Below are 11632 nucleotides of genomic sequence, written 5' to 3'. Positions count from 1 at the left end.
CTACTGTTAGTTCCTAAATGTGTATGTTCTTCCATTTTTGGTGTAACTATATATATATGCCAACCAGAGTGGGATTAAAAAAGTTAATGTCAGAAATGATGCAATTTAGCTTCTGTTTATATCCTAATACGATGAACCCTAGTTCCGACTCAAAACCCTAGGAAAAGTGGGAAAGTGATGTAGCAGGACTGTACTACGTTGTGCCAGCTGTTTTGCAACTTTTAGCAAAGCGTTCCTGAAAGCAGGAACTACTATTTTAAAAAGCCATCACAAATATTCCAGAATTTCACCAGGATGGAATTACATATACCTAACAACTTGTGCAAGTTCAACCAAAGGATTTTAAATAAACATGTACTCTCCGAAAGTGAGGCCCCTTTAAGATGTCTCAGTTTAGACACCCAACAAGAAATCTACACTCAAATTAAATGAAGACTCTGATCTTCCTACAAGCAACTGTATTAGGAATGTGTTAACCATTTGAGAGGATGAGTTAAATAGGACATAGAATTAACCTAGCTTTTTTTCCCCCTCAGGGCTCATTAATCTGTCCACTGGAAACTCTGAATTGGAATTGAACACCAATGAACCTTAACTGTGCCTTGCACACCTTAGCTATTTAACCAACATAGATTGGAACATATTTCCTGACCATTTCCAGTGCAGAGCTGACTCTTGGAGCCTTTTATGCTTTCATTCTTCAGTAAAATTGTGAGATGAGGAGGATGATTTCCTATATTTCAGACCATAGTTGTCTTTGTGACCATAAATTGGCTTCTGCTTTTATGGCTAAATTTCAGCCATTCAGAAATGTGTAAGCACCTGTTCACAGCATATAAGTCAGGGGCGGACAAATTCCAGCCCACAGGCCAGCAGTGAACTTTATTTCCCAGAAGCCCCTGCCTGCATGGCTGGGGCCAGTCTCCATGAAGACCCCAGCCACACCTGCACTGTGATAGTGCAAGGTTGGGGTTGCCATGGAGATCGGCCCCAGCTGTGCTGGCAGGGCAGGGCAGGGGGTTGCTTCAGAGCTGATGGGATCATGCAGTGGGGGCAGCTTAGTCCAGGGCCAGGGCAAAGCCACAATCTGCAGCCGGCACGCTCTGAAACCACAACTCTGCCCTCACCCCGGACCAAGCTGCCCATGCCACAAGATCCCAGCAGCTCTGGAGCAGTCCCATGCCCTGCCCTACCATGCACCCTGCCAGCATGGCTGAGGCCAGTCTCCATGGGAACCCCAGCCTTGCAGTACCACAGCACAGGTGGGGCTGGGGTTCCCATGGAGACCAGCCCCAGCCATGCAGGCAGGGGCTGCTGGGAAATGGAGTCCAGCTGCTAACTGGATCTGCCATTTTGCTCACCCCTGCTATAAGGTATAATATATATATAATATACATACTATACTATACTATATAATATATATACTATAATATATATAATAATATAAACAATGTAAATGAAATATCAGTTAATTTAAATAGAAACATATAGACTAAGAACTACACCCATAGATAAGTGGAAACAAAAACTGATATTTCAAAAGTCTTCTTTTTCACTAAGTTTCCCTCTCAAATGGAGCGCTATTACAATGTTAATTTGTACCTAGGAGGAGTAAAGATCACATGTGATTTTATATAATTCAGGCTAAAATTATAAAAGAATTTCCATTTCCAGAATTGTCAGCACAAAGTCCCTGATTCTGCACCTAGTTCAGTTGTATGTAGTTTTATATATATATATATCTATATAGATATATAGATATATATATATTTCCCCTAGAAGTGCTTCAAGTCAGTACAATGAGTCTCTGTGCTCTTTTTCTTGATCTTATTTTTCATTATTGTTATTTATTGATCAACCTTTCAAAAATAATTCAACTTATGGTAGGCATAAAGTGGAGAAAATTTCAGCCCAGAAGATAATACTATCTGCCAAATCAACAGAAAGGGGTTATAATGCATTAACCTCAATAATAGCAGTTGCTACATGCTACATTTATAATTAGAACACTAGAAGTCATAAGTCTCTATTACCAACTGTTGACCTAATTCTAAAAATACTTACTCTACCAGATATTAACTTCAGCGGTTGGTTCATGGAAGTAAGGACAACTTTCAATAGTGCTTACAGGATCAAGTCTACCTTCACCAATTTCCACAGCAAATATAGTTAGTGTCATTGATCTTTATGGGGAAGACTTCAGGGAAATAATTACTAACAAGAGATGAATTCTTAAAAAGCAAAGATTCTACTAATAAATATAGTTGCAATAATAAAAAGGGAGAAATAGATATTAAGCATAAAAGAAAAGCAGAATCATCTCTAAACAGAATGCTTATCAAGTGTGTGAGGATTCAGCCAGGACATAGGCAGCTGGGCCTGCAGCTAGGCCCTGGGGGGCAACTAAGAGGGCAGAGGTACCTGTTACCAGAGCATCAGGTTTGGGGTCTGGGTCAGCGGAGTGAAGAGTATGGGACCAAGTTCCATGAGTGCCGAGAGGGGAATCTAAAAGATGCAGTCTGAGATGCCACCTGAAGTGAGGAACCTGGAGTCAGAGTACTGTTGCCAAGTGCCAGGGGGAATTCAAGATAAGGGACCAAGAAACCAAGCTGAGTCAGGACACCAGAGAGTGGAGTCAGCATTGAGTTTCAGTGGAGATCCAAAAATTGGGGTGAGGAAGAGCCAAAACCAGGTCAGAAGTCAGGAGAACTAGGGAGAGCTATAAAAGTAAGACTTGCCAGAACAGAAAGTAGCACTTTCAGCAGCCAACCTGGTTGCAGAGAACCAAGTCAAGTCACATTAACCAAGGACTGGGGGCAGGACATGCTTGGGCAAGCCAGGCCTGCTTGATCAGAGTCCCTGACAAAAGGCTGTATACACATGTTCAAATAATCTGGGAGAATTCTTCCAGATTTTTTCTCCCAGTAGATAAACTCACCCACAGAGCCCCATACAGACATTCAGATTGAGGAGCAGAAAGCCTGTAGTGGTGACACTGGCCTGCATAGGGCCTTAGAGCATCAAGTGCTGCAGTCTGGGCAGGGGGTGCAAGGTCCATGAGGTCAGTGAAAGGGAGAAGAGGGGCTGCCAGGTCAACGACAAGGGCTGGGAGTGCTGCTGAGTCAGTGAAAGGGGTACTGGACATTTCTATCCCGAAGCATCCAGGGAGAGAGGGGGGTCTTCTGCTTCCTGCTTGGCTAGGATTGACACACTGCCTCAATGGATCCATGACAGGGACAGAGGGTGGGAGAGCCAAGAAGCAAAGCTTGCTGTTATTCTAGAGGACTCCTCTGCTACTTCTCTGTGTACAGATGTTCAATCTCCTAAAGATATTCTCCTGAGAGCCGTTTCACTCGGGTTGTTCTCAAGCTACTGTTTCTCCCAGAGCGGCCGTTTTTGCTCTGGGAGAAAAATCTTGAATGTCCGTATATTTGTGGTTTCTCCTGAGAGAACAGTGACTCTCCCAAGAAAAACTGAATGTCTATATGTAACCAGAGCGAGGCATCCAGTATATTTCTGAAGAGATATTCTCTTATCAGATTTGATCTAAAATACAACTTTTGTAAAACTACCTTTTTCCATTTTTTTAAGTCCATTTTTTTTCCAAAACAAACCAAGTAAGTATCTTTCCTACTGCATTTTAACCCAAATGTTGAGGCCCTATACCTAGGCACAATTGAAAGTAAAATTGATTAGACCTTGACTAGAAACAGAAGTATCACTGACTGATCTATTTTATTTGTCCACTAAGCTGGGACACAAAACTAAACAAGCAAGTTTAACAGTAACATCTACATTTTTTTCTAAATTATTTTAGTTTTAAAGTCCTAAAAAAATTGCTTTTATAAAATAAAAAAATATGCAGTTTTTAATCTGACAGCATGTTTTAAGCATCATTCAATACAAGAGAAACATGTCCCTAACAGTTTTTAATTACCTTTCCCCTTGTTTTTTGGCTGAAATACAATTCTAGCTAAGCCTTAAAATGTAACCATTATTTAAAGTTTAGGTGTAGACACTGCATGTATAGCTTGATTAAAAAAAAAAGAATAGTGCCAACTCTGAAATGACAACCTTTTTGGGGGAAATGAACTGCAGTTCTTCTCATGGCTTCTTAATCATTGGTTGTCTATACACATGCTCCGAGTTAGGGGCGGAGGGGCATTTTAATTAGAGCAGCTCCCAGACAGCTGCTGTAATTAAAACACCGTAGCATCACATGTATTCAGTGTCCCGTGTTTCAAAATGGCCACAGTGGCACTTTAACTAAAGCTCATTTGACAAGTTTTAGTTAAAGTGCCCCAGCCACCATTTTGAAATGCAGGACACTGAATACATGCGACATTGCATCATGCTGGACAATTCAAATTAGCATGCTCCAGCAGACAGTTAATTGAGTCTTCTCCAACATGTTCTAATTAGAAGGTGTCAGAGCACATGTATAGGCAACCTTTTCATTGTAATGTTAATTGCAATATAGTCCACCAGGGCACTCTGCTGTCATAGATGTTTACCAGTAGTTTTATTTAGTAAGAGATGTTCTAAAAAGTAAAAACATACACCTACATAATCATTCTCTTTTCTACACACAAAGTTTCAGCTATTTTTTTCTCTCAAAAATGTTGGGTATTTCTACAGTATTTTTTTTTTATTAGGGTCCATGTAGATACAAAGTAGTAACTAATTGGACCCCAAAGCTATATTGGTACCCTGCTGCTTTCATCCAATACATTCAATTGCTGATTTTATTTATATTATCTTAGTCATTAAATACACATTTATAATAACAAGACTAACTACCAAACAAAGAAAGCCTTACAAGCAGCAAGGGCAGCTAATACATAATATTAGAAACAGCAGTTATTATCCACCATCTCAAATGAACACCTAATAACCTGGAACTAAATCCCTTCAGGCTCCATTTATGATATGTACATACTTCTGCTGTAGTGATGACAAATACTCCATTTTCTCAGAACTAATGACCCTTCTATAATGTGTACTAGGGGGCTGACAATTGTGTAGAATGATTCTGTCAACAAACTAACAGAGTGCAGCCATGTTTGAAAAGTTTTATGCCTAAGCCACAGGCCAATTTCAGCACTTCCAGCCCATAATGGGCCCCTCTGGAGCCATATCAAAGCTCTGCAGCATGTTTTTGGTTGAGACATTCTCTGCATATGTCCTGTTTATTTTTGGTTTGGTTAGGTTTGGCCATTACAGTTACATAGGGGCTAAAGGTGGGGGTAATAAATATGAACTACTACTCTGTTCTAGAGTCTTGTGGGCTCTATTATGTTTTTGGTTCCATGTATTAAAGAACGTATTTATAATTCTTAGAACAAACATATACCAATATAGATGTTTTTCATGTGCTAACAGTTTTTCAGAAAAATTTTAATCCCAGACTTTGGCATATCTTACAGCTTCAATGCATGAATTCTGAAAATAAAGGATCTATTGGAAAAAAGATTAATGAGGGGGGTTGCCAAGTACAGCTTCAATATAATCTGCAGTTTGTGCCTTTGTTGTCATTTGGGCTGCATCTCACCAAGGCAAACAATGCTTTGAAGATTAACTGTAATCACCTTGCATTAATGATGCCAAAATAAAAAAGGGATCTACATATATTTAGATCATATGCCCTTCCCAGTCTCATGAAGGAGGCCACTAAAATATCTGAGCTATCTTTGAAAATGATATTGTCTAGTCCAGTGATTCTCAACCAGGATGCTGGGGCAATCTGGGTTGCTGTGAGATCCTTTGAAGGGTTTTGCAGGAAGTGAGGAGATAAGTAAGGTGTGAGGAAGTAAGCAAGTAAAGGCAAGCTCAGGTTTCAGGGCTAGGTACACATTCAAAAAGCCTGAGGTACAGGTGATCTAAGTTACACAATTTTGTGTAAGCAATGCAATTTAGATCAGTAGTGAACAGAACACAGGGTGACTATGTGTGCTCCAATGTGTTCTGATTACAATGTTACAGCAGATGCAATTAATTGAGTCTGGGGTGTTCCAATTAGAACACTCCAGCAGTGTGCTGCAGCATCTCGTGTATTCAGAGTGTCATGTTTCAAAATGGCAGTGGGGGCGTGTAACATGGGGCTCTCTCAGGACCGGTCTTCCAATGGCCTGCCCACCTGTTTCTGGGCCAACCGCCCGCCTCCTTTCCTGCCATGCCTTTATGATATATAATTATGATCTTAATTAGGCCGTAGGCTGCCCATTTCTTGCCCCAATGCCAGGGAGTGCTACCTGTGGCTCTGTTAATCCCCTGCACCGCAGCCCAAGCCTCGCAGATGGCATTCACAATTCTTAATGTCACCGGCACCACACTAGGCCCCAGAATCCTTCTCATCAGACCCCATCTGGATCCCTCCAATCAGGCAGCCTACTCCACCCACATTCTAAGCTGCCTAGCTCCCTAAACTGTTCCCCTTCTCAGGTATGGTCCCCCCAGGACCTTTGGCTACACAGCCCCTGGCCTCACCTCCAAGGCCAGTCAGAAACCCCAGTCCTTCAGCTCTGAGTGTCCCTTGCAGTGGGCCCCAGGTCCTTTTGACCCTTCCAGTCCTGGCCCCAACATTGACCAGTTGAGGGTGTTTCAAGTCAGGTCTCTGAGCCTCTAGCCCATTCTCTAACCTGGGTCTGCCTTCTTGGCTCTTCTATGGAGTAACCCACCCAGTTGTGGGAGCTGGGGTTATTAAGGTGCCCCAACCTGCCTTTCACCAGAGTGGTAACTGACCTGGCATTTCCTGAAGGCTCCTGCACCAATGGGAGCCCCACCAGGCCACCCACTCCCAGCAGGGTGAAGTTTTAGGTCATGCCCAGGACCAGGAGCCTCCTATCCATCCCCATAAGCTCCTGCCCTTACCTCCAGGATGTAATATTCAGCCTGCAGCCAGGCAATGTTTCTGCCTGGCCTGCCAGCAGCAAACTGCTCTGTTTATATAGGCAGCCAGAGATCTAGAATGGCCGCAACAATCAAATATCTGCTGGCTGCTTGGCTCAGCCCTTAAAGTGGCAGGCACCAACAGTGCCCTGCCACAGAGCGCTTTAACTAAAGCTCATCAAATGAGCTTTTTGAAATGCGGTATGCTGAATACACAAGATGCTGTGGCATTTCAATTACAGTAGCCCTCCCCCCCCCACACACACACACCTAGAGCATATGTATAGGCACCCACACATTCTCCTTTTGGTGGGAGGGAAGGAAAAGTCAGACCAGGTTCCACCATTTTTAAACCAGTCTAAGTGCACTGAACTTCTGTTCTGTTACAGGTAAAGACCAGTTTCCAATCACTTATACCAGTAAAAGTATAATGTCTGTACCTGGCCCAGGTTTGAGGAGATAAGCAGAAAAGGGCAGGCTCAGGTTCTCCCTGCCTGTCAGCTCCTCTGACCAATCCATCTACAAGAAGTCAAGCATTGTAATAAAGAAATCAGTTTTTGAAATGGGGTGCTACCTAATTCACAAAAATTATGGAGGAGTGCCTCAAGTCTAACAAGGTTGAGAACTACTAGTCTAGTCCAAATCCTATTTGGTAGTATTTGATAACATACACCTTTCTGAAAGCAGTTTGGGTGCGCCCACACATGCAAGCACCTGTGCTTACAGCAGCTCAAATAGAAGCAGTACAAATTTGAGCCGGGGCTTTTTGCTTTAGTACACATGCTCGGACATGCACTTTGTTGTGGAGCAAATTGTGCCACTTAGGGCAAAATAGCCCTGCCTGGCTCCTTCCGGATCTTCAGCCAGGGAGAGCTAGAGCCCGGGGCCAGCACCTGTGCTGTCCCCAGCAATATAAAAAGCTGCTCTGGCAAGTAGCTCAGGGCTACTAGCTCTCAGGAGCTTCTGGGTCCCAGCCAATTGGTACCTGGGGACACTACCCCTTGTGCCAGCTGGACTGCTGAAGCAGACCTGATAGTTCCCTGCACCCTCTACCCACTGCAGCAGTCTGGCAGTGGGGGCTGCTGCCTGGCTGTGACCTGCTGCGCACCTGCCAGACTCAGATGGGGACTGCAGAGCCAGTAGAGGCATTTGCCCCTCTGGGCCAGCTTCCAGTGGACTGCAGTTGCAGGGTTGGCCTTTGTGCAGCACTACAGCCATTTGTGCCCCTGCCCAGCCATCTGGGCAGCTATCACCCAGAAGATGTTCCAGGTGGGGTGGCCTGCTTTGAACTGTCAAAGCCTGTCCTCCTGGCCCCATTTGTCCAGGAGGCCAGCCACAGCCAGATGGGTCCAAGGTGCCAGCTCTGAGCAAACAGGGTCCTGCCACTGGCCGCCCTAGCAGGAATTCTGGTGTTCCCTATTGGAAAACTGAAAAATCCTTGATAAAAAAAATCCCAAAGTCACTCTGTAAAATACCCCCAAATCCATGTTCCTCCACAAGTAAAACAAAAGACCAGTATAAAGACAGAGAACAAGACAGAGACAGTGATCAGTTGGACAATGTTTTATTGATATATCTTAAAGTGTTAAAGCAAGTCTCTTATCATAATAATAAAGTGAACTCTAAATACATGTTTCATGAATTCATGAATACATATTTTGCTGCACTCCCACAGGGCGATGGCTTCAAAGCCACACAAGGGGTTTGGCCCCCCCAACAGGGGATTTGGCCCTCTCACAAGAGGTACAGCCACCCAACAGGGGGTTCAAACCCCCGCACAAGGGGTATGGGTCCCCAGCAGGGGGTTCACCCCACACAAGGAGTACAGCCTCCCAACAGGGGCCAAATGGCCCCCACAGGGGCTACCACCCCCCCACAAGGCCCACATGTCCCACCCCAGCCCCCCAATTGCTGTCCCACCTAGCCCCATTCCCCCATCAGTTGCTGCAGCCCCCACAATACCTGGCCTCAGCCCCTCAGACCCCCCCAGTGGCTGCCCTACCCAGCTCCTGGATATCCAGGGGTCTAATTTTCTTCCCACACTGCAAGTTTGCAGTGCGGGGAACATTTTTTTGTTCCCGCACGTGCCTGTTACCCCGCCTCAAAGGGGTTTGAGGCAGGGTAAGAGGCACGTGCGCGCTCGTGTGGACGTGCCCTTTATGTGCACTGGACTTCTGTTGTGTTACAGATTTGAACCAGTTTCTGATCACTTATACTGGTTTGTGGTGTAATTTCTGTCCCTACTCCCAAGGTCAGCAAGTTTTGGGCTTTGCCCTGAGCCAGTGAGGGTTGTTTTCCCCATGAGTGCCACTTAGTTTGGATTTTGCCATTTAAGGTTTTCATACTCTTTTAAGAAGTGATACATACTGAAGGTGAAAACTTAACTAAAGCTTTTATCTTAAACATAAAACATAAATTAAACTATATGAAAGTTATGATTAAATTTGCAGTGCAAAAACTAAGTTCCAGAAAAAATTGCATCTGTATTATCTGAAATGTCGTCCTTTTTATCTGAAATGCCTATTATTCAAGTGTAAAGATTGCTTATTGCATGTTCCTAATGTACTTGAAAGGATATTTGGTATTAGTATTGGGAAGATAGAAAAAACAACTGCTAGACTGCTACAGTTTTCTTTTATTTTTCATTTTTTTCATTGTTCTACCTGAATAATCAAGTTTTATTTTGACCTTCAAGATTCAATAGGAATAAAAAATTGAAGAGGCTCTGTGAACTAGTGGTATGAGAACAGATTCATGAACCAGGAATGCCTGACTTTTAATCCTGTTTCTGCACATTCATCACTAGGTATCCCTAATCAAGTCCCATATTCTTGCATTTCATTTTCTTCTCAACAAAATAGTTCATACAGTATATTAACTTGCCACTTTGTTGTCAAAATTCTGCAATTCATTTCTCTTATATACAAAAAGAATTCTTTTACTTCACTTGTATCCTTTACAAGTAAGAAGCTAGCATTCACAAGAAATACTGCATCTTAAAATTAAGCTTTAAACATTAGTGGAGACTAGAAAATAAAAGCAATCAGTTAGACCTCAACAGTACTAGAAAATTACACCAGATTAACTAAATCAATTTTAAAAAATCAATCTTGTTAAGCGGGTGTAAACACACTTAAATTGATTTAAACATTGCTTATATCAAGGTAGCTTAGTTTGGTAAATTAAATCAATCATAGTTGAAATAAGTACAGCTTTTCCTATCTAAGGCTAAATTTCCAGATCAAGATCTTTTTCCTTGGAATGGAAAAGGTTATATGCAGATGCAGTTATCTCAGCTGCCTGGCTATCTGATACAGAAACAGTAATTCCAAGATTCAGAAAAGTATCAACTCTTAATTTCCCAACCCCAATCAGGACAGAAAACAACCCATGTTATTCCATCCCTCACTTTCTTAAGACTTTCCTTAGCGCTCTACAATTTCAAAGCTAAATTCACTTTTGACAGCATGGATATAGAACCAAATGAAGATCTCTGGAACAAAGTCATCAGGGCTAAGGACAGACATTACACATAAACTTATATAAGTGATTGGAAACCAGTTTAAACCTGTAACAGAACAGAAGTTCAATGCACATAAACTGGTTTCAAAATGACTGAACTCGATTTAAGATACACCAGGAAGGATGTACTATCAGACTTTACAGATTTATGTTAAACAGGTCTATGGAACGTCTGTTCCAGATCCCCTCCCAATTCAAATTACCTCACAGTCTCCCAGCAACCCAGCATGCTTTGCATTTCCCCCACCAACCCTCCCTTGCAGAGCAGACTAGCCTTGGCCTAGTCTGGTTCATCTGTCTCTGGGCTGTCACGGAGTCTAGGCAGCAAAGACTGTACCCCCAACCCTGTGTCTTACCAGCATCTGTCAGCCAGGCAGTACAGGAGGGAAGAAAGTGAAGGCCCACTCCACCCAGAACTGCTGGGGGGCACACGGTGAGGCCTTCCCTGCTCCCCCACTGACTATCCAGCTCCACCCCTTGTCAGCTATTAGAGCAGGGGTGGGCAAAATACAGTCCATGGGGAAGATCCATCCCACCAGACCATTCTATCTTGCCTGCAGGGCCCCTAAAAAATTTAGCAAATATTTATCTGCTCCTGGCTGCCTGTCAAAGATGACGAACCAGGGGCAGTAGGACCCAGGGGGAGCTGGCAGCAGGATGCAGCAGCACAGCCCAACCCCAACCCCAGCCATTTCCCTGCCCTCGCACTGCTCTAGCACCACATGGCTTCTGGCAGCATGGCCAGACTGTGAGAGCACAGGGCCCATGCCGGTACCTTGCGGGGTGGCAAAGGGTGTAGGGAGGGTGTGTGTGTGTGGGTGTGTGTGGGTGTTCATAGGGTGAGTCCCACATGCACACCCCAACATACACATGCACCCACACCCCCTCTTGCACTGTCATACATGCAGACACCCACACCCCCTCACACACCCCAGCTACCCTCCCCCACACACATTCCCCCACAAACCTCATATCAACCCACAGCCAACATATCCACACACACACCCATATGCTTCTTCACCCACATCTCACATACCCACACACCCACAGTCCCCCACAAACCTGTACCCCCACAATACACAAGAGTCAGACTTCATTTTAAGCTATTATATACAATCACTTCTATGTACACTACACAAGCACATGTAAACCAGGACAAAAATATTTTTTTAAATCAAATTAATGAATGTTTTAGATGTTTGCTTTTTAGAATATCATTTGG

The sequence above is a fragment of the Alligator mississippiensis genome, chromosome 3 (assembly GCF_030867095.1).
Source record: "Alligator mississippiensis isolate rAllMis1 chromosome 3, rAllMis1, whole genome shotgun sequence".
In the NCBI taxonomy this organism is placed as follows: domain Eukaryota; kingdom Metazoa; phylum Chordata; order Crocodylia; family Alligatoridae; genus Alligator; species Alligator mississippiensis.
Note: the sequence above shows the minus strand (reverse complement) of the source record.